This window comes from Podarcis pityusensis (genome assembly GCF_964106645.2).
Source record: "Podarcis pityusensis genome assembly, chromosome: 3".
Taxonomy (NCBI): Eukaryota; Metazoa; Chordata; class Lepidosauria; order Squamata; family Lacertidae; genus Podarcis; species Podarcis pityusensis.
The window spans coordinates 121954655-121975730 of record NC_138026.1 but is presented as its reverse complement, the minus strand read 5'-3'; the positions used below and the strand labels follow the sequence as shown (position 1 = coordinate 121975730).

Below are 21076 nucleotides of genomic sequence, written 5' to 3'. Positions count from 1 at the left end.
TAAACTGATCAGACTCTTCCCCGCCCCCTAATAATTTTGCTGTTACTGAATCCGTTCAATAATAATAATAATTTTGAGGCAGCACTGGCCACCAACCCGGATGGCTTTAAGATAGCATCAGGCAACTTCAGGGAAGATATGGCTATTGATGGCTAGGCAATGCGTCTGAGCACCTGTTGCACTCAGGTAAGGAGAGTGCCTCTGGTTGCATCCTGCTTGCTACTGTTGTAAACAAAAATCTACCCTTTTCCCCTTATGGGGTATCCAAGAGCCCATATAGAGTCCTTACGTAGGTTCCCTATAGGTAGGAGAAAATAACAGAGGCCAATCAGAGAATATTGAGAAGCAAAGCAGCTAGTAAGCCTGATCTTTATTGTTGCAACAGAGTGCTCTCCTCACACGCAGGAAAGGAGGAGGACCCAGAACCCAGGTGTGTCTGCCCTTATATAGACATTTTAAATTCCCTGCCCTGGAGCTCAAGACCACCCCTCCATTCATCATACATACATCACAGAAGGGGTGTAGCCCAAGACCACCCCCCAGATACATCATACCTACAACAGAAATCTGAGTGCTTTGTTTATCTCCTGTTGTTATTTATCCCCCGCCTGGCAAGTTACCTGTTAATGCTTACAGTGGTACCTCAGGTTAAGTACTTAATTCGTTCCAGAGGTCCCTATTTAACCTGAAACTGTTCTTAACCTGAAGCACCACTTTAGCTAATGGGGCCTCCTGCTGCTGCTGCGCCGCCGGAGCACGATTTCTGTTCTCATCCTGAAGCAAAGTTCTTAACCTGAAGCACTATTTCTGGGTTAGCGGAGTCTGTAACCTGAAGCGTATGTAACCTGAAGCGTATGTAACACAAGATACCACTGTACTTGATTGGATTGCCTGGGGAGCCTGGCCGGTCTTTCGTAATGTTAAATACTTAGTTCCTGAGCCAAGTCAAAGGCTCACACCCCATTCATATCTTCAATGTGCCCTTAAGACAGGATTTGTGAACGAAAAGACAAAGGGGAGACTTTTCCATTTTCCTTTGACCTTGCAGAGAAATCATTTGCTCAGTTTGGGAATCAAAAATGGTTTCGGGTCGGTCTTCCTGTGCTGATCTATGTATGTGCTTGGTTGGTACACTTATGAACATTTAACATATAAGACCTCAAAATTCCTATCACACTACTTTCGGACAGGCGCCTGGTCAGCCGCTGCGAGGACAAAATGCTGGACTAGAGGGGCGGCCGCCTGATCCACCAGTCTTCTTACCTTCTTAAGGAACAAACGAAACGCAAGCACACCTTTGATGCAGCAGACAAATCACCAGGTCCCTGCTGGCCTTGTGAAGCCACCGTCTCCAACGGTCCCAGGTTGTGCAGAGACTCCAGTCCTCTCTGCTTTGTTTCCTTTTCCCAGTTCAGAGCTTGCAGGATGCTGTCCCTGCCTGGAGCAGTTTTTGTTTTCCAGACTGGCTGGCAAGTGCCCGCCAGCCAGCTGCCCAGAGAAGACACTTCTGGGTGGGGACTTCCTCGCCTTCTCCTCTTGCTTGTTCTGGAGGCATCTGCAGAACATCGTGAGTCTTTCCTGCTGCTGGTCTCATGATGCCTCCTGGCTCGCTCAGAGGCTTCCTGCCCAGCCGGCGTGGGAGGCCTCCGTCAGTCCTTGGCTGGGCCTCCTAATAACCTCAGGACTGGATCAGGCCCAATGATCCGTCTTCTAACCGTGGCCAACCAGGTGCCTGCGAGGCTCAGAAAGGCAGGACGGTGGTCCAAAGACTGGCCCGCCCTTGCAGAGACTGCTGTGCAAATGTCTTTTATACGATACGATACAATAATCTTTATTTTCATTGTCCCATACAGAACAACGAAATTGAAAAATAAAATAAAATCTACATAAGACATTCAAAACCAACAAGCCTGCTATCCCAGCTATCCCACACTAAGGTTTTCCCCCTAAAAACTCTGATACCCCACTTAAAAAATACAATTTACTCCCATAGAGACTCCTTAAAGTAAAGGGACCCCTGACCATTAGGTCCAGTCGTGGCCAACTCTGGGGTTGTGGCACTCATCTCGCTTTATTGGCCGTGGGAGCCGGCGTACAGCTTCTGGGTCATGTGGACAGCATGACTAAGCCGCTCCTGGCGAACCAGAGCAGTGCACGGAAACGCCGTTTACCTTCCCGCCGGAGCGGTACCTATTTATCTACTTGCACTTTGACGTGCTTTCGAACTGCTAGGTTGGCAGGAGCAGGGACCGAGCAACGGGAGCTCACCCCGTCGCGGGGATTCGAACCGCCGACCTTCTGATTGGCAAGTCCTAGGCTCTGTGGTTTAACCCACAGCACCACCCGCGTCCTTACACTGCGTTTAAAACCAAAATCGCATTTGGATAGAAACTGTTTCTCAGGTGGCTAGTCCTAGTCTTTATAACCCTGGACCTTCTTCCAGAAGGCAGAAGCTGAAAGAGATCATTTCCGGGGTGCACACTATCCTGCGCTATCTCTGCAGCTTTCTTATGGCACCTGGAAGCGTAGATTTGATCCAAGGTGGGAAGAGTGCACCCAATTCCTCTCTCCACAGTCTTTACAACCCTAGACAGCATTGTTTTTCCCCTGGCCGTGCAGCTCCCCCACACACAGACCATAAGTTAATACACTCTCCACAGTACAATGGTAAAATGCCATCAACAGGTCCTTTGAGAGATTGTTTTTCCGGAGGATTCTCAGAAAATATAACTTATGCTGTGCTCTCTTCATCAGGTCTTTGCTGTTTTCTGCCCAGGTTAGGTCATCTCTCAACTCCATTCCCAGAAATCGAAACACCGAGACCTGTTCCACGCACTTCCCCTCAATAATGAGTGACGGAATATTCAATTTCCATTTCCTAAAGTCCACATACTATTTATTTTATTGCATTTTGGCCACACCTTTCCTCTAAGGAACTCAAGGAGCTATATAAAACTCCTCCTACTTCTCACCACAACCCTGTGAGGTAGATTAGGCTGAGATATGAGGTTGGATGGCCATCTGCCATGGATGCTTTAGTTGAGATTCCTGCATTTCAGGGGGTTGGACTAGATGCCCTCAGGGATCCCTTCCCACTTTACAGTTCTATGATTCTATGAAAAATCACAGGCAGCCTGATCTGTCCCAGTTCCCCACCCCATACTCTCTTCCTCAGGGCCAAGTGGCCTCATGTCTTGGACCCAAATGCATCAGTTCATGGCCTTTCCTTCCTTCCTTCTTCATCCCCTTGGATGGCTGAGTCAGCTCCTGGGCCCCGTCCAGCCCTAGTTGCAGCCTTCATCGCCTCCTGACTGGTCTGAGCTGGCTGCAGCAGCAAGACCCACACCGCGGCTCTGTGATGGTGTGTGCCAATCTGAAATGAATCACAGAATCACAGAACAGTGGAGCAGGTTTAGTAATAATAATAATAATAATAATAATAATAATAATAATAATATAATATTCCCCAGCCACTCTGGGTGTCTCCCAACAGAATATCAAAAACACCAAACATTAAAAACTTCCCAAAACAGAGCTACCTTCAGATGTTTTCTAAATGTCAGATACAGTGGTACCTCTGGTTGCAAACAGGATCCATTCCGGAGGCCCGTTCGCAACCTGAAAAGAATGCAACCCGCGTCTGCACGTGTGCAGGTGGTGATTCGTCGCTTCTGCGCATGAGTGTGATGTCAGTTTGCACGTCTGTGCAAGCAGCGAAACTCGGAAGTAACCCTTTCCGGTATTCCAGGTCGCTGTGGGACACAACCTGAAAACGCGCAACCTGAAGCAAATGTAACGTAAGGTACGACTGTAGTTTTTTATTTTCTTGACGTCTGATGGGAGGGCGTTCCACAGAGTGGGTGCCACCACTGAGAAGGCCCTCTGTCTGGTTCACCGTATCCTCACTTCTCGCAGTGAGGGAACCACCAGAAGGCCCTTGGAGCTGGACCTCAGTGTCCAGGCAGAATGATGGGGGTGGAGACGCTCCTTCAGATATACTGGACTGAGGCCGTTTAGGGCTTTAAAGGGCAGCACCAGCACTTTGAATTGTGCTCAGAAACGTACTGGGAGCCAATGTAGGTCTTTCAAGACCAGTGTTATGTGGTCTCGGTGGCCGCTCCCAGTCACCAGTCTGGCTGCCACATTCTGGATTAGTTGCAGTTTCCGGGTCACCTTCAAAGGTAGCCCCACGCAGAGTGCATTGCAGTAGTCCAAGCGGGAGATAACTAGAACATGCACCACAGTCTGTGGCCAGGGAGAGTCTCATCCTGCGCACCAGATGGAGCTGGTAGACAGCCACCCTGGACACAGAACTGACCTGTGCCTCCAGCTGCTAGGATAGCAATGGCTGGAAAATCCTTACATTTACAATATAGCGAGGGCAAAAAAAAAAAAAAAAAAAAAAAAAAAAAAAAGCTTCACAATTTTTATGCAGTTTGGTATGCACAAATATTAAGCACATGTAAGAGGGGAGTCTGCAACGCATGCTGGGCCCCATCAGTCTTAGCCGCAAGACGGTGTCTCTGCGTGCTGCAAGGTCTGAAAGACCTCCATCTAAATTCAGGTGTGAATGTGTGAATTGAGCCTATTTATTAAACCTACGACAGCCTCCTCCACTGCGTCTTGATTCTCTGCCACAGCCCTGCAGAGATCGGAGGTGGCGTCCAACCAAAGTCCAGCATACAATTGGAGATTACCACTGAACAAATACAGACATACAATGCAACCAAAATAAATAAACCACAGGTATGTGAATGTGTCGAAGGTAGCAAAGCGGAACCATTTACGGCATAAGCATAATGGTAAAAAACAATACAAGGTTGCAAAACACGGACCCTTGTTACACCTTCCACTTTCATTTGTCCTGTGTTGTTTACCAATGAACTGGAACAAATGTCAGTCCGCAAAATACCTGACTGATGTTGTGATAGGAATTTTGAAACTTTCAGATTTGAAAATAAGGGATCAGCAACCTCGAAAATAAGGGATCAGCAGCCTCACCTGTCCCGGGGACAGTCTATGGGATATCTAACAATCCGGGATAGCAGCGGGAAATGGCGCTGGAATAAAGGAATTTCCTGCAAAAAAGGGGAAGGTTGACAGCTATGCCTCCCAGCTCCAGGCCGGCTGATGGAGTGGGCGATCTCCTTGTTTTCCTCCTCTGAGTTGCCGTAGAACAGACTTTCCCCATGGAAAGCCCTCCAGGTGTTTTGGATGCATCAGCCTCAGCCAGTCATTGGCAGCTGCTCTGGAGAGCAACCCAGTTCCAGAGGCAGGAACCCACTTGCAGGCTCTTCTTATGTCCTTATGAAGGAGCGTCCACCATCTTCTGAGGTCACCCATTCCACTTGTTTTTCAGTGGGACTAGAAACAAACTCTGCACATGCTCAGAGAGGCCCAAAGTTACTGCACAGCACGGTTCCAGGACTTCAGCTCCAGCCTCAGAAACAAGTTTAGGGGCCTAGACCCGCTTCTCCCATGGCCACCCTCCTGTAGGGTTGCCGTATTTCAAAAAGTAAAAACCAGGACACCCCAGGAAATCCCAGACATATGGCAGCCCTACCCCCTTGCCTCTTGCTCTGCCTTATCCCTGAACCCTCCAGATCCACTTAACCTTTTCTCTCGGCCTCCTCCACCTTTGCTGAAAGGCTCCTTGTGTTTTCGGGAGCCTGGCAAAAGCGCCTCTTGTGGAAAAGTTACTTGGTCATCAGAAGCAGGCGTGCCAGCGGCCCCAACAGCTGGGGAAATGTTGACCTTGGCCGGTGAGGCTGGAGCGAATGTAAACCCGAAAAGACCGCCTGCCCTCGGACACCCCTCCCTCCCGCTGAGCCAGCGATGCAAAGTCTGAGTCGGCTGAAGGAGGGCTGGGCATCACCCGCCGCTCTCTGACCATGGGACGAGAACCTTTTGTCCCTCCAGCGGTTTTCGTGAAGAGTTGACAGCACACCTGCTTATTGCAGGCCATCACACAGTTTGGGAGAGATTTTAGGCACAGTCAACCTTGTTATAAGAAAAACCTGTTCCAAAGCTCAACAGCTTCAACCCTAAAAGAAAGCTCAACTTTGGTTGGCCCTTCGGTCGGCCCTCACGGTCCTTCACTTTGTCAAATCTGGCCCTCTTTGAAAAAAGTTTGGACACCACTGCCTTACGGGGTACCCAAGAGGCCGTACAGAGTCCTTGTGTAGGTTCCCGGTCAGTAGGAGAAAATAACAGAGGCCAACCAGAGAATATTGAGAAGCAAAGCAGCTAGGAAGCCTGATCTTTATTGCAACAGGGTGCTCCCCTCACATGCAGGAGAAAGGAGGAGGAACCCCAAACAATGGCGCGCAAGGTCTTATATAGACATTTTAAATTCCCTGCCCTGGAGCTTAAGACCACCCCTCCATACATCATACATATATCACAGAAAAGGCGGTCTACAGTGCGTTGTTTATCTCGTCTGACAGGTTACCTATTAATGCTCACTTGATTGGATACCTGGGGGAGACTGGCCAGTCTTTTGTAATGACAAATACTTAATTCCTGAGCCAGGTCACAGGCTCACACCCTATTCATATCTTAAATGTGCCCTTAAGACAGGATTTGTGAAGGAAAAGACAATGGGGAGGTTTCCCACTTTGACCTTGCAGATAAATCATTTGCTCAGTTTGGGAATCAAAAATGGTTTCAGGTCGGTCTTCCTGTGCTGATCTATGTACGTGTTTGGTTGGTACACTTATGAACATTTAACATATATCTAAGACCTCAAAATTCCTATCACAGAAGGTACCCCTAGGGGTCATCTAGTCCAACCCCCTGCAATGCAGGAATGACCCCTGCCAGAGGGCCCCCACCTTCAGAGGCGATCTATTGCACTGCAAAACAGCTTTTACCGCCTTCCTAACACTTAGTCAGAACCTCCTTTCTCGTAACCGGACTCTGCTGGACCAGGTCCTACCCTCCAGAGCAGCAGAAAACAAGTTGACTTTTCGAGGTTTTCTGCTAACGTGATTGAAATTCTACCTCGCAGTCCCTCTGCTCCCTTGCCAGCCTCTCCTCCTCCCTATATTAACAACCATAATCTGCTACCTTAGCAGAATTTCCATCCCCGCAGAAAAGTTATTTCAAAAAATAAATGTCGGGAGCTGCCGTCCACAAATAGTGGCCTGTCAGACAGGCAGCTGCAAGCTGCCCAACAGTGATCTGATGTCCTCTTCTGGGAGGGCTTGGAGACCCTCTTTCTACTTCCACCCCACGGTTTGTTGTTGGAGTGCCTCTGCCCCCCCTTTCTCCTTCCCAACGGAGATTTGCGCTCCCTGCCATTGCATCCTGGAGGGGTTCCAGGAGTTCATGGGAAAGAGGCCCCTGGCTTGGTCTGCAGCTCTGCGTGGGGAGAGCAGTTGTTTGGGAGAGAGGAAGCGGCTGGGGTATTTGCCAGCTCGCCCCTCCTCTGCCCTGGCATGACCTTGAAGCAGGCACGGCCACACGGACTCGAAAGCACCTGCGAGGGAAGGCCAGCCATGTTACAGGAATTCTAATTTGTTGTTGTTTAGTTATATCTGACTCTTCGTGACCCCCTGGACCAGAGCACGCCAGGCACTCCTGTCTTCCACTGCGGGAGGGAAGTCATAGTCCCTCTCTATTCTGCCTTGGTCAGACCCCACCTGGAGTCCTGTGTCCAGTTCTGGGCGCCACAATTTAAGAAGGATGTTTAGAAGCTGGAAGGTGTGCAGAAGAAGGCAACCAAGAGGATCAAGGGCCTGGAAACCAGGCCTTATGAGGAACGGTTGAAGGAGTTAGGTATGTTTAGCCTGGAAAAGAGGAGACTGAGTCGAGATAGGATGTTGTTGTTTAGTCGTTTATTCATGTCTGACTCTTCGTGACCCCATGGACCAGAGTAGGCCAGGCCCTCCTGTCTTCCACTGCCTCCCGCAGTTTGGTCAAACTCATGCTGGTAGCTTTGAGAACACTGTCCCACCATCTCGTCCTCTGTCATCCCCTTCTCCTTGTGCCCTCCATCTTTCCCAACATCAGGGTCTTTTCCAGGGAGTCTTCTCTTCTCATGAGGTGGCCAAAGTCTTGGAGCCTCAGCTTCAGGATCTGTCCTTCCAGTGAGCACTCAGGGCTGATTTCCTTCTGAATGGAGAGGTTGGATCTTCTTGCAGTCCATGGGACTCTCAAGAGTCTCCTCCAGCACCAGAATTCAAAAGCATCAATTCTTCGGCGATCAGCCTTCTTGATGGTCTAGCTCTCACTTCCATACATCACTACTGGGAAAACCAGAGCTTTAACTATACAGACCTTTGTTGGCAAGGTGATGTCTCTGCTTTTTAAGATGCTGTCCAGGTTTGCCATTGCTTTTCTCCCAAGAAGCAGGCGTTTTTTAATTTCGTGACTGCTGTCACCATCTGCAGTGATCATGGAGCCCAAGAACATACAGGAGAACAATCCTGAAGCCATTTTGACTCTCCCAAATTGCAGACCCCGAGGATCATCTAGTCCAACCCCCTCCAATGCAGGAATCTCAACACGCATTCTCCCATCCAATTTGAAACCATACCTGACCCTGCTTAGCTTTGCAAATGGGCTGTCCTTTTTATTGCTGCACCACAAGGAGGACCATGAAGATATTGGCAGTTCTATTTTCCATGCCACTGTGTTCTACCTTCTTGCCTGCCTCCCAACCACCCAGGCTTCCTCGCCCCACCAAATCTGGCACAGAGCTCCCTCCTTCTATGCCTGGAGCTCAGAGCCTGTGACAGCCGTGATTTGGCTTCCCAAGACACAGGTCTTCAACGGAGCGCTAACTTGCCGCTGCTGACCTCAGCTGTCTTCTGGTGTCCCATGACAGGCCTGCAACATTCCTGTAACCCAAGCAAGATGGCAGTTTGTCCTCTTCTCCCTGCCCTGTTTTGCAAGAGGACCCCTCATGGCTGTGAGTCACTTGGTTGCCCCGAGGGGCTGGGCTCTTTTCCCAGAGAGGCGGCTGCTCTTGTCGGTTTTTTTCACAGTTGCGTGCCAAAACTTCACTTACAAACCCAACCAAAACAAACTCTTAAGCCTTCATCTCTCCTGGCCCAGCCTTGGAAGCTAACAGAGCTGAAATATACTCAGAGTCAAGAGTGGATTTCATGATTTTTATTCAGCTCATAGTGGTGAGGAGGAATGGGAGTTCCCCCAGAATGTCTGCCTTATATACATTATTTACACAATGGGCCCCACGTGATTGGCTAATTCCTGGATTCTAGGACCAATCAGGCTGCTGCATTCTGGATCCTATTGTTCTAGGACCAATCAGACTGCTGCATTTTGGATCCTATTGTTCTAGGACCAATCAGGCTGCTGCATTCTGGGTCCTATTGTTCTAGGACCAATCAGGCTGCTGCATTCTGGACCCTATTGTTCTAGGACCAATCAGACTGCTGCATTCTGGACCCTATTGTTCTAGGACCAATCAGACTGCTGCATTCTGAATCCTATTGTTCTAGGACCAATCAGACTGCTGCATTCTGAATCCTATTCAACTCAGTACATAACAGTTGTGATGCCCAAACTGTGGAGAATTCAAGAACTCTGCCGGGTGATGACCACTGAGCCCCGCTGCCCTCCACGTTGGTGGTTCTGCGGCTTGTCTCTTCCTCCCCGCAGATGCCAACTCCTCCAAGGCTCTTCTTGTGAATGGCTCCCTTTCTCCCACAATCACAGGGTAGCGTGTAAACCTCGCCTGGACGCCTGTCAACAAGGCCCCCGGCCAAACTTTTCCGTAATGCAAACCAGGCCATGTAGCTCAGAGGGGAGATTCCTTCCGCCCCAGAATGTGCCTGAGCATTCGGATCCTGGAGATGATTTCTCCCTGGTCACGGGACACAGAAACCTCCTTTCTGAGCTTGCTTTCTAGTTCACAGAGGCGGGGAGTGGGGGAGAATGTATTACTCCAAGGTGGGCTAGCAACGGAGGCATGTTCACACCACTCCTGTGGGCAAACGGTGGTACCAGTGTGGTTTCACAGGTTTAATAATAATAATAAATACGTTTTTATTTATACCCTGCCCTTCCCGGTTCAGAAAACTGGGCTCAGGGCGGCTAACAACAAATTTAAAACACTTAATTGATGCAACAAAAAAACCAGTATAAAATACAGTATAAAACATGAATAACAATAAATTCGGAATTCAAAAATCAATTTAGGGGGGAAATCTATCCAATAAACATTAGATGATTGCCAGGGCTAGCTGGCTAAATTAGTCCCATCTGGGCCAGCGAGGAGACCAGGGGAGAATTAGCTGTGGGGTCCCAGAGCGGGTAATCTTCATAAAAAGGGGAGGGGGAGGGAAGGAAGGGAAATCAAAGATCAGGCTGAATTCAAATTAAAGGCCAGGCGGAATAGCTCTGTCTTACAGGCCCTGCGGAAAGAGGATAAATCCTGCAGGGCCCTGGTCTCCTGGGACAGAGCATTCCACCAGGTCGGAGCCACCACTGAGAAGGCCCTGGCCCTGGTGGAGGATAATCTGACTTCCTTAGGGCCCGGGACCTCTAAACTACGGTTATTCATGGACCTTAAGGTCCTTTGCGGGGCAGACCAGGAGAGCTGGTCCAGTAGATACGAGGGCCCTAAGCCACAAAGGGCTTTAAAGGTCAAAACCAGCACCTTAGGAGAGGATTTCTACAAGTCCAGCATTGATTTGATATCCAACAACTGCTGGTCACCTTGCAGTGACCTCCAAGAGTTAGAATAATAGTAGAATTGTAGAGCTGGACTTCCTGGACTCCCTGACAGGTTTTGAATCAACAGTCACAAATTCTTTATTGGTAATATACAGACAGACAAACTGAGGATCTTTACAATTTTATAACATGCAGAGAATAATATGTGCTGAGAAACCAGAGAGAGGAGCTGAGGGAAGTCTCTGGTTGGGTTCTTTTTGGGGGGGAGGGAATGAAGATGATGTATTTTTGATAAATTGCTATGTTGAAATTCCTAATAAAAATATTTTTAAAAAGAAGAAAAAGAAAAGAAAAGCCATATTGCGTAAGGCTGGGCAATTTACTTTGGAGAATGGAAATCCAGCAATGGTCTCTCTCCCCACTCGCTGGAACAGTTCTTCCAGTCCCGGGGGTGGGGGGTGGGGGGGTTGTGGTTTTATCCAACCCTTCATTTGATTTGAAGGCAGTCCGCACCCTGGCTATTTCCCATGGCTGTTGGCTGCTCTCAAAATGCAGGGTGCGTCTCTCTGTGTGTGTTTGTGGGGGGATGTTTGGAGAAGGGGAGGTGGAGAGCAGCTTTGTTTTAATTCCTCAGCCCTTCATGGCTTTTCTGGAGCCAGGCAGGCTGCCTGGGGTGGATGTGGCCGGGGAGGTGGGCAGATGAAGTGAGATAGTTCTGCTAAGCAGGGATTAAATTTCAGGGACCCCCAGCAGCCAGGGATGGAAGGCGAGGGCGACTGAGGCTCCGGCTCCAAATGGTGATGGCTCTGCTCTGCAACAATACTTTGGAATTCCAGTTGCTGGAAAACACCGCAGGGGAGCTGCTGAGGTCCCGCTTGTGGGTTTTCCAGGGGAGTATCTGGCTGGACGCTGGACCAGATGGGCCCCCAGCCTAACCCAGCAGCCTCTGAAAAGCTGGCCTCCCTGGCAACCCTGCTGCTGCTCTCTGCCTTTGTCTGTGGGCAAATCTTTGCCTTTGTTCTAAGAATTTTAAGGTCTCAAATATAGAATAAATATTCATAAATGCACACATATCTAAATATATGGACCATGTGTCTGAATAGAGCAATCCTGGAGCCATTTCAACTCTCCCAGTGAGTTGACTATGCTACCACTCAGTGGATTTGTAACTGGCTGACTGACCGAACCCAAAGGGTGCTCATCAATGGTTCCTCTTCATCCTGGAGAAGAGTGACTAGTGGGGTGCCACAGGGTTCTGTCTTGGGTCCAGTCTTATTCAACATCTTTATCAACGACTTCGATGATGGACTCAAGGGCATCCTGATCAAATTTGCAGATGACACCAAACTGGGAGGGATGGCTAACACCCCAGAGGACAGGATCACACTTCAAAACGACCTTGACAGATTAGAGAACTGGGCCAAAACAAACAAGATGAATTTTAACAGGGAGAAATGTAAAGTATTGCACTTGGGCAAAAAAAATGAGAGGCACAAATACAAGATGGGGGACACCTGGCTTGAGAGCAGTACATGTGAAAAGGATCTAGGAGTCTTGGTTGACCACAAGCTTGACATGAGCCAACAGTGTGACGCGGCAGCTAAAAAAGCCAATGCAATTCTGGGCTGCATCAATAGGAGTATAGCATCTAGATCAAGGGAAGTAATAGTGCCACTGTATTCTGCTCTGGTCAGACCTCACCTGGAGTACTGTGTCCAGTTCTGGGCACCACAGTTCAAGAAGGACACTGACAAACTGGAACGTGTCCAGAGGAGGGCAACCAAAATGGTCAAAGGCCTGGAAACGATGCCTTATGAGGAACGACTAAGGGAGCTGGGCATGTTTAGCCTGGAGAAGAGGAGGCTAAGGGGTGATATGATAGCCATGTTCAAATATATAAAAGGATGTCACATAGAGGAGGGAGAAAGGTTGTTTTCTGCTGCTCCAGAGAAGCGGACACGGAGCAATGGATCCAAACTACAAGAAAGAAGATTCCACCTAAACATTAGGAAGAACTTCCTGACAGTAAGAGCTGTTCGACAGTGGAATTTGCTGCCAAGGAGTGTGGTGGAGTCTCCTTCTTTGGAGGTCTTTAAGCAGAGGCTTGACAACCATATGTCAGGAGTGCTCTGATGGTGTTTCCTGCTTGGCAGGGGGTTGGACTCGATGGCCCTTGTGGTCTCTTCCAACTCTATGATTCTATGATTCTATGATTCTATGATTCAAACATTGCTCTGCAGGAAGGGAGGCAAATGGGGAAAGCCTTCCCAATGTCTTTTTGCTGGGAAATCCTGTCTTAAGAGAGTATTTGTGTATGAATAGGGTGAGCCTGTGATCTGGACTTAGGAACTAGGATATTGTTGTTGTTGTTTAGTTGTTTAGTCGTGTCCGCCTCTTCGTGACCCCCTGGACCAGAGCATGCCAGGCACTCCTGTCTTCCACTGCCTACCCCACTAGCTTGTTGTTTAGTCATGTCCGACTCTTCGTGACCCCCTGGACTGGAGCACACCAGGCACTCCTGTCTTCCACTGCCTCCCGCAGTTTGGTCAGACTCATGTTTGTGGCTTCGAGAACACTGTCCCACCCTCTCGTCCTCTGTCGCCCCCTTCTCCTTGTGCCCTCCATCTTTCCCAACATCAGGGTCTTTTCCAGGGAGTCTTCTCTTCTCATGAGGTCGCCAAAGGACTGGAGCCTCAGCTTCAGGATCTGTCCTTCCAGTGAGCACTCAGGGCTGATTTCCTTCAGAATGGAGAGGTTTGATCTTCTTGCTGTCCATGGGACTCTCAAGAGTCTCCTCCAGCACCATAAGGAGGATTAGACAAATTCATGGAGGAGGAGAGAGCTATTGATGGCTGCTAACCAGGATGGTTGAGTTCTGCCCTTCACAGCTGGAGAAAGCAATGCGTCTGAATACAGCACCAGTTGATGGAAACCACAAGCAGGGAGAATGCCTCTCTTGTGCTCAGATCCTGCTTCTTGTGGGTTTCCATTTGGGGCATCTGCTTGGCCACTGTGAGCGCATGGTGCTGGACCAGTTGGGTCATCATTGGCCTGATCTACCAAGTTCTTCTTAGGTTCTTTAGTTCTTACATCCTTGCTGGAAGGACGGACGGGTCTTCCTCCAGCTGTTCTGCATCTGCCTATCCTTTGCTTAATTTTGCCACATGCTTAAAGCTACGGAACAAATAAGATTTTGGCAGAAGAGGAACTGGAGAAGGAGGTATCTGAAACAGAAGTGTTGGTGGTTTGAAAAAAGAAAAGCCTGTTTAATTCTTGGGCAAGAACTTGTGCAATTTTATTTATTTATTTCTGTGATTTAAATAGCATACCAGCTGGCCAGTTGTGGCTTGGTTGGTCAGCAAATATCTGGTGCATTTAAGGAAGGTCAGCAAATGATCAACACATGTGGAAAAAGCTGGGCTTGATATTTTGTGCCTGTTTTCCGTTGTGGATCTCGTCCCACTCCCCCACGTTGCAGGAGCATCGTAAGACAATGGCTGGGCCTCCTTCTCTTTCTCTTCAGAATCAGGCCCCAGGTGTTGCTTTCAAAAAATGCAGGGATATGAAAAAATAAATTCCTTCCAGTAGCACCTTAGAGACCACCTAAGTTTGTTCTTGTTATGAACTTTTGTGTGCATGTACACTTCTTCAGATATACTGAAACAGAAGTCACCAGACCCTTATATATCGTGAGAGGGGAGGGAGATTACTCAGAAGGGTCGTGGGAATGGGTGATTGGCTGATAGGTGTGGTAAACCTGTTGACAACTGTTGTTGTTGTTGTTGTTGTTGTTTAGTCATTTAGTCGTGTCCGCCTCTTCGTGACCCCCTGGACCAGAGCACGCCAGGCCCTCCTGTCTTCCACTGCCTCCTGCAGTTTGGTCAGACTCATGCTGGTAGCTTCGAGAACACTGTCCCACCATCTCGTCCTCTGTCATCCCCTTCTCCTTGCGCCCTCCATCTTTCCCAACATCAGGGTCTTTTTCAGGGAGTCTTCTCTTCTCATGAGGTGGCCAAAGTCTTGGAGCCTCAGCTTCAGGATCTGTCCTTCCAGTGAGCACTCAGGGCTGGTTTCCTTCAGAATGGAGAGGTTTGATCTTCTTGCAGTCCATGGGACTCTGAAGAGTCTCCTCCAGCACCAGAATTCAAAAGCATCAATTCTTGGCAATCAGCCTTCTTTATGGTCCAGCTCTCACTTCCATACATCACTACTGGGAAAACCATAGCTTTGACGACTGTTAACGACTGCAATTGGGCTTACAGGAAAAAGGAAGGGGTGAGATGGCTAAAAATAGCTTTATTATGTACAATGAGATAAAAATCTAATGTCTCTATTCAGACCAGTTCCCTCCATGGTTTTAAGTTTGGTAGTAAGTTGCAATTCAGCAACTTCTCTTTCCAGTCTATTTCTGAAATTCTTTTGTAATAAGACAGCTACTTCAAAGTTTTTGTTTCGACTATGGCAGACCCACACGGCTACCTACCTGTAACTAGGGATATGGAAGTTTACTCTGGAGTAGCCCTGTTGGGAGAGCAAAGGGCAAAGTAGATGTGAGACAGGAGACTTTAGCAGGGGGCTCCATTGTGTCCAATGGAAAGCACTCATGGGAGACTGCTTCTTCTTTGGCGATCACTCGTAGCTCAGTAAGAGGACTTCTTGGATCATTCTTTGTCTAGCTCCTTCCCTTTGACCTTACCACCTTGGGTGACTCTGCTGGGAGTATGAAATTCCCGACGGCTTCACTCACAAGGGTCATAGGAACGTGCAAGCCCACTCACCACGACAAGCGATGATCCAGCGAGTAGGAATGGGAGACTACAGTTGGCAGTGCAAGCAGGAGGGATTTTGAGTAGGAAAAGCCCTGGTGGTGGGGTAAGTTAAATGCCCCTTTAATGCCCTTCCTCTCAAAACTGCAGCCTTTTGAGGCTGCCTTTCATTTTTTAAAAAGCACTGCTAGGCTGATGAAGAAGACTGCAATTAAAAATGCAATATACAGTGGTACCTTGGTACTTAAACGGCTTGGCTCCTGAACAAATCGGCTCCTGAACGCCGCAACTCGGCGTTTACAAATGTTCTTTGGAAGTTGAACATTCCTGCTTGAGTGCAGGAAGCTCCTGCAGCCAATCGGAAGCTGCGCTTTAGTTTTTGAACGGTTTCGGGAGTCAAACAGACTCCCGGAATGGATTAAGTTTGGGAACCAAGGTAAAGGTAAAGGTAAAGGGACCCCTGACCATTAGGTCCAGTCGTGGCCGACTCTGGGGTTGCGGCACTCATCTTGCTTCACTGGCCAAGGGAGCTGGCGTTCAGCTTCCAAGTCATGTGGCCAGCATGACTAAGCCGCTTCTGGCGAACCAGAGCAGTGCATGGAAATGCCGTTTACCTTCCCGCCGGAGCGGTACCTATTTATCTACTTGCACTTTGACGTGCTTTTGAACGGCTAGGTTGGCAGGAGCAGGGACCGAGCAACGGGAGCTCACCCCGTCGCAGGGATTTGAACCGCCGACCTTCTGATCGGCAAGCCCTAGGTTCTATGGTTTAACCCACAGCGCCACCCGCGTACCACTGTATAAAAATACAAAGTATTTCCAATAAATAAAACAAAGCAATACATCAACACCCAACTTCGCTTGCCAGGCTATGCTTAGCTCATTTTTATCAGCTTCCTTTGTAACATTTGGGCGCACCGCATGCTTACTCAGAAGGTAGCTCCACTGATTTCGGGGGCGCACAGGTGTTACTCCCTGGTAAGTGTGTGGAAGACTGCAGCCTCAATGCTTCTTGCTCTACGTCTTCAAGAGAGATCTGGCCTGTTGTGAAATCAACTCCTATTGTTGGGATAGCCTTGTTATCCTCCCTTCATCAACCCCCCCCCCCTTATAATTCAGGGCAATCAGACCCAACTCCCGCTGGGCCATTCCCAGGCACTCCCCCAAACTGGGAACTGGTCAGAAGTCGGGATGCTGTGATTTTATCGTGGACTGAACTTGTTGCGTTGCATCACAAAAGCATTTCCAGATAAATAAACACATTGTGATCGCTCCCACCCCCATCCCTGGACTCCCAATTTTCCAGAGGCTAGATTGTTTGATTTTCTGCCTAAAAAACACACACCAAAACACAAAAGATTGGATACGGGTTGAAAGATTAGAATGACCCACTTCCTGAATGAAGCCAGATGGGGAAAGAAGGCAGCCGAAAGGCCGTCCTGCGCAGACCACAACCCCTCTGGGTCCCTCTTTCGCTGTTTATTAATTTCTGGTTATGCTTTTCAATCTTCTCCCTCGGTCCTTGTAGGCTTAGCCTTTGCCCTTTCCAGAAGGGACGGAAGGATCTGTCAGCGACTGCTGTCTCTGTTCCTCATTCTCCCAGTCTTACATTTGGGTCTGCACATTTCTGGTTTCGTTTTAATTTTTAGGAAAGAAAATCTCATGCAAATCCACCAGCATTTTAGTGAACACATCCCCTGATAAACACAGTTTTGAGTCATGCACACATTTTTGGAAACAACGTGATGCATTTTTGGGTGCTGTGTTCACCAATATATTCAGTCGGTAAAGCACGCGACTGTTAATCTTAAGGTTGTGGGTTAGAGCGCCATGTTGGGCAAAAATATTCCTGCATTGCAGGGGGTTGGACTAGATGACCCTTGGGGTCACAAAAAGTAAAGGTAAAGGCCCCCTGGATGGTTAAGTCCAGTCGCAGACGACTCTGGGGTTGCGGTGCTCGTCTCGCTTTCAGGCCAAGGAAGCCGGCGTTTGTCCACAGACAGTTTTCTGGGTCATGTGGCCAGCAGGACTAAACTGCTTCTGGAGCAACGGGACACTGTGATGGAAACTAGAGCGCACGGAAATGCCGATTACCTTCCCGCCGCAGTGGTACCTATTTATCTACTTGCACTGGTGTGCTTCTGAGCTGCTAGGTTGGCAAAAGCTGGGAAAGAGCAAAGGGAGCTCACTCCGTCGTGGGGATTCGAACTGCTGACCTTCTGATCGGCAAGTCCAAGAGGCTCAGTGGTTTAGACCACCTGTGTCCCTTTGGGGTCACTATGATTCATTCTTCTTCTTCTTTTTTTTAATATGGAACGCTTCACGAATTTGCGTGTCATCCCTTTGCAGGGGCCATGCTAATCTTCTCTGTATCGTTCCAATTTTAGTATATGTGCTGCCGAAGCGAGCACGACTATGATTCTATGACTCTATGGCTCACACTGCCCAGCACAGACCCTCCGAAGGCCTGTCCACAAGGCTCAGTGTTCCTCTGGGGATGTGAAAAGCATTTGCTGCCCAGCGGCTACTCTGCTTTTTTCTACATCCGCTTCCCATCCGGGAAGCCTGGGGCTTTGGGGAGCTGTTCTCCAGATGCTCGCAGCTGGGAGTCAAGCGAGGAGGCGCCTGGAAGCCCGTTCGCCCTTGCAACCGCTGAGCGGAAGAGTCCATGTCTGTACACGGAAGCCATGTGGATTTGCAAAAAGGGGGGTTTATTAGCATGAGGCATGCTGGTGTGAGCACAGGGGGAGTGTGCCCGTGTCTTTGTCAACACAGAGGAGGTGGAAACAGACCCCCCTCTCCAGTCACCACACCACAATCATCTGGCTTGGCTCCTGCTCAAGGCTGTAGGGTCCTTGGTGACTGGTACCCATTGGGACTCATAGGGTAGAAGGCAGGGAGCCCGACAGTAGGTGGCGCTAGAGGCAACAACAGGCAGAGCCTTCTAATCCTAGGTTGGTCCCCATCCTCCTCCTCCCTGCTGCAAGGGCAACGCAGAGAGGAAGGAGGAGGAAGCTGGTTGGCAGGGCCCATAGAAGCCAACTCCTAGGGGCTGAGGTCCCTTTGGTTCCCCCAGTAAAATATTTGAGGGGGCTCCAATTGATGGGCATTGCCACTCAAATGGCGTGTGTGATTATGTGGGGTGCGGCTTACCTGCCCCAATATCTGAAGAATATTCAGATACAGTGGTACCTTGGGTTACATACGCTTCAGGTTACATACACTTCAGGTTACACACTCCACTAAGCCAGAAATAGTGCTTCAGGTTAAGAACTTTGCTTCAGGATGAGAACAGAAATCGTGCTTCGGCGGCCCGGCGGCAGCAGGAGGCCCCATTAGCTAAAGTGGTGCTTCAGGTTAAGAACAGTTTCAGGTTAAGTACGGACCTCCAGAATGAATTAAGCACTTAACCCGAGGTACCACTGTATTGTATCTGAAGAAATTTGCATGCACACGAAAGCTCATACCAATAACAAACTTAGTTGGTCTCTAAGGTGCTACTGGAAGGAATTTTTTTTATTTTGTTTCTGCCCCAATATTTTATTCAAGTTGGCACCGCTGGCAGGGCCACTCCCTAAAATGGGCAGGGTATGAAGGGAAGGCCTTTTCAGTGTTGGCCCCCAGGCCCTGGAACTCTGTGCAAGAAACAGGCTGGCTCTTTCTTTGATTTTGGGTGCCTGGTCAAATCGTTATTTTTGGCAGCTCTAGAACTTTAACCAGTTCTTATGATTAAAGATCTCTGGCTTTTGTTTTTCTCATTTTTGCTCTGCTCTGCTGTTCTGTGTTATTGCTCTTTTCTGTTTTATTTATCTTGTTTTGGTTTTCCAGCTTTGCTGGCTGTTGCACCATTTACGTATTTTGCAATGCCTTTGTGTCCCGTCCCCCCCAATTATTATTATTATTTTGTCATCCTTGGCTGCCTTGGCAAGACTGAAATGCTGGAAGGAAGGAAGGAAGCTCTTTGTTCTGAGCTCTCCTAACCTTCTCTGCTCTTCTAACCTAGTTGGAAGCAGGATGAGGCCTCAGCTGAGGACCTTAGCCGGTGCACGAGTTTACATATAGTTCACTGGGAGCCAAGGAAGGTGCAACGAGATCGGATGATCCACATCGGACTATTGAAAAAGCAGAGTTCTGTATTCTGAAGTTTCTATGCCCTTCTCAAAGGCAATTCCATTAGCGTGTGCCTTGGGGGAATCCCTGCCACTGTACAGAAGAGATTAACTGGACCAGATTATGGGGCTTCTGGTCTAGTCAATTTCACTTGGGGGAAAAAAGAGAGAGCATGCTCTCAAATGGGCTGTGAGGGAGAAACAGTGTTTGAAAATGGTGAGACATAACTCGATGAGAGAGGGGCAACTTTATTTTTTCCTTTTCCAAGGGGGCTGCATGAATTATGTACAGCTTAGCTCCAACTGTCTGAAATGCCATATTCCCTTCCATGTACCTTCTCCAGCCATCCAGGCCTGCTTGGTGGAAATGTTGGAGAGGCAACTTTGGAACTCCCTGCCTAGAGAAGATAGACTGTTTAGGGAAGCTTTTAATGTTTGATGCATTACTGTATTTTAATATTTTGTTGGAAGCCGCCCAGAGTGGCTGGGGAAGCCCAGCCAGATGGGCAGGGTATAGATAATTTATTATTGTTGTTGTTGTTACTGCTTCCCTCCTTGTTGTCTTTCCACTGCTAGGTGAAAACTTTCTTCTTCCATCTGGCCTTAGGGAACTGGCTTGTTTTTAAGGAAAGGGCTTGGAGCAACGCTGTGCTGCTATTATTATCGTTACTATTATCGTTTATTAAATTTCTGTACCGTCCTTCATCCAAGGATCACGGGGCAGTTTACAGTATAAAAACACAAAAAAGTGCATAGCATAGTGACAAACAAAGAACTGTCTGCATTTTAATATATCTATCAGAGCTTAATTACGGTTTGCCGTATTTTTCGCTCCATAAGATGCACCTGACCATAAGACGCACCTAGTTTTTAGAGGAGAAAACAAGAAAAAAAAATTCTGAATGAAACAGTGGATGTATGATTTTTGTGATTCATGCTGTGGCCACGGACATCTGATTTGATGGTGAATATGGGGTAACCCAATGCAAAAATCCTGAGGATCCATGTGGATCCGTGCTTTGTAACCACGTTTTTGTGCCATTGTGGCCCCACGAAACAGTAGGTGTGTGGTTTTTTTGGTGCAGGGTGTAGCCATGGACATGCTATGTGATCTGATGGTGAATTTGGGGTGACCCAATGCTAAAATCCTGAGGATCCATGGGATTTTACCTCCTCCCTCCTAGGCAGCCTCCTTTATCTCTAGCGTCCCTTATCTTCCTCCTGATCGCTTGCCGATCAGCTGTTTCCTTTCAATACTCCCTTCCCTCTTGTTTGCCTTAGTGTCTTTTCCTTAGCTGGAGGAGTTTTTTGCTCCTCCTTTTCTTCTAATTTCTCTCCTTATTGCTTTAGTCTTCCTGTCCCCCCCCCCCTTTGCAAGTTTGCTGTCTTTACTTCCCCCCCCACCCAGGCAGCCTCCTTTATCTCTAGCGTCCCTTATCTCTCTCCCCGATCGGCAAATGATCAGCGGCTTTGTTTCAACACCCCCTTCCCTCTTTCAAAAAAAAAAAGAAAGAAAGAAAGAAAAGAAAAGAAAGGAAAAGAAAAGAAAGCATGATC

General features: G+C 48.4%; 1 long non-coding RNA gene across 1 annotated transcript in view; it reads left to right on the top strand.

The window, feature by feature from the left end:
• Positions 1–21076, top strand: part of LOC308474769 — a 161491-nt gene that overhangs the window by 126779 nt on the left and 13636 nt on the right. The window lies entirely within an intron of this gene.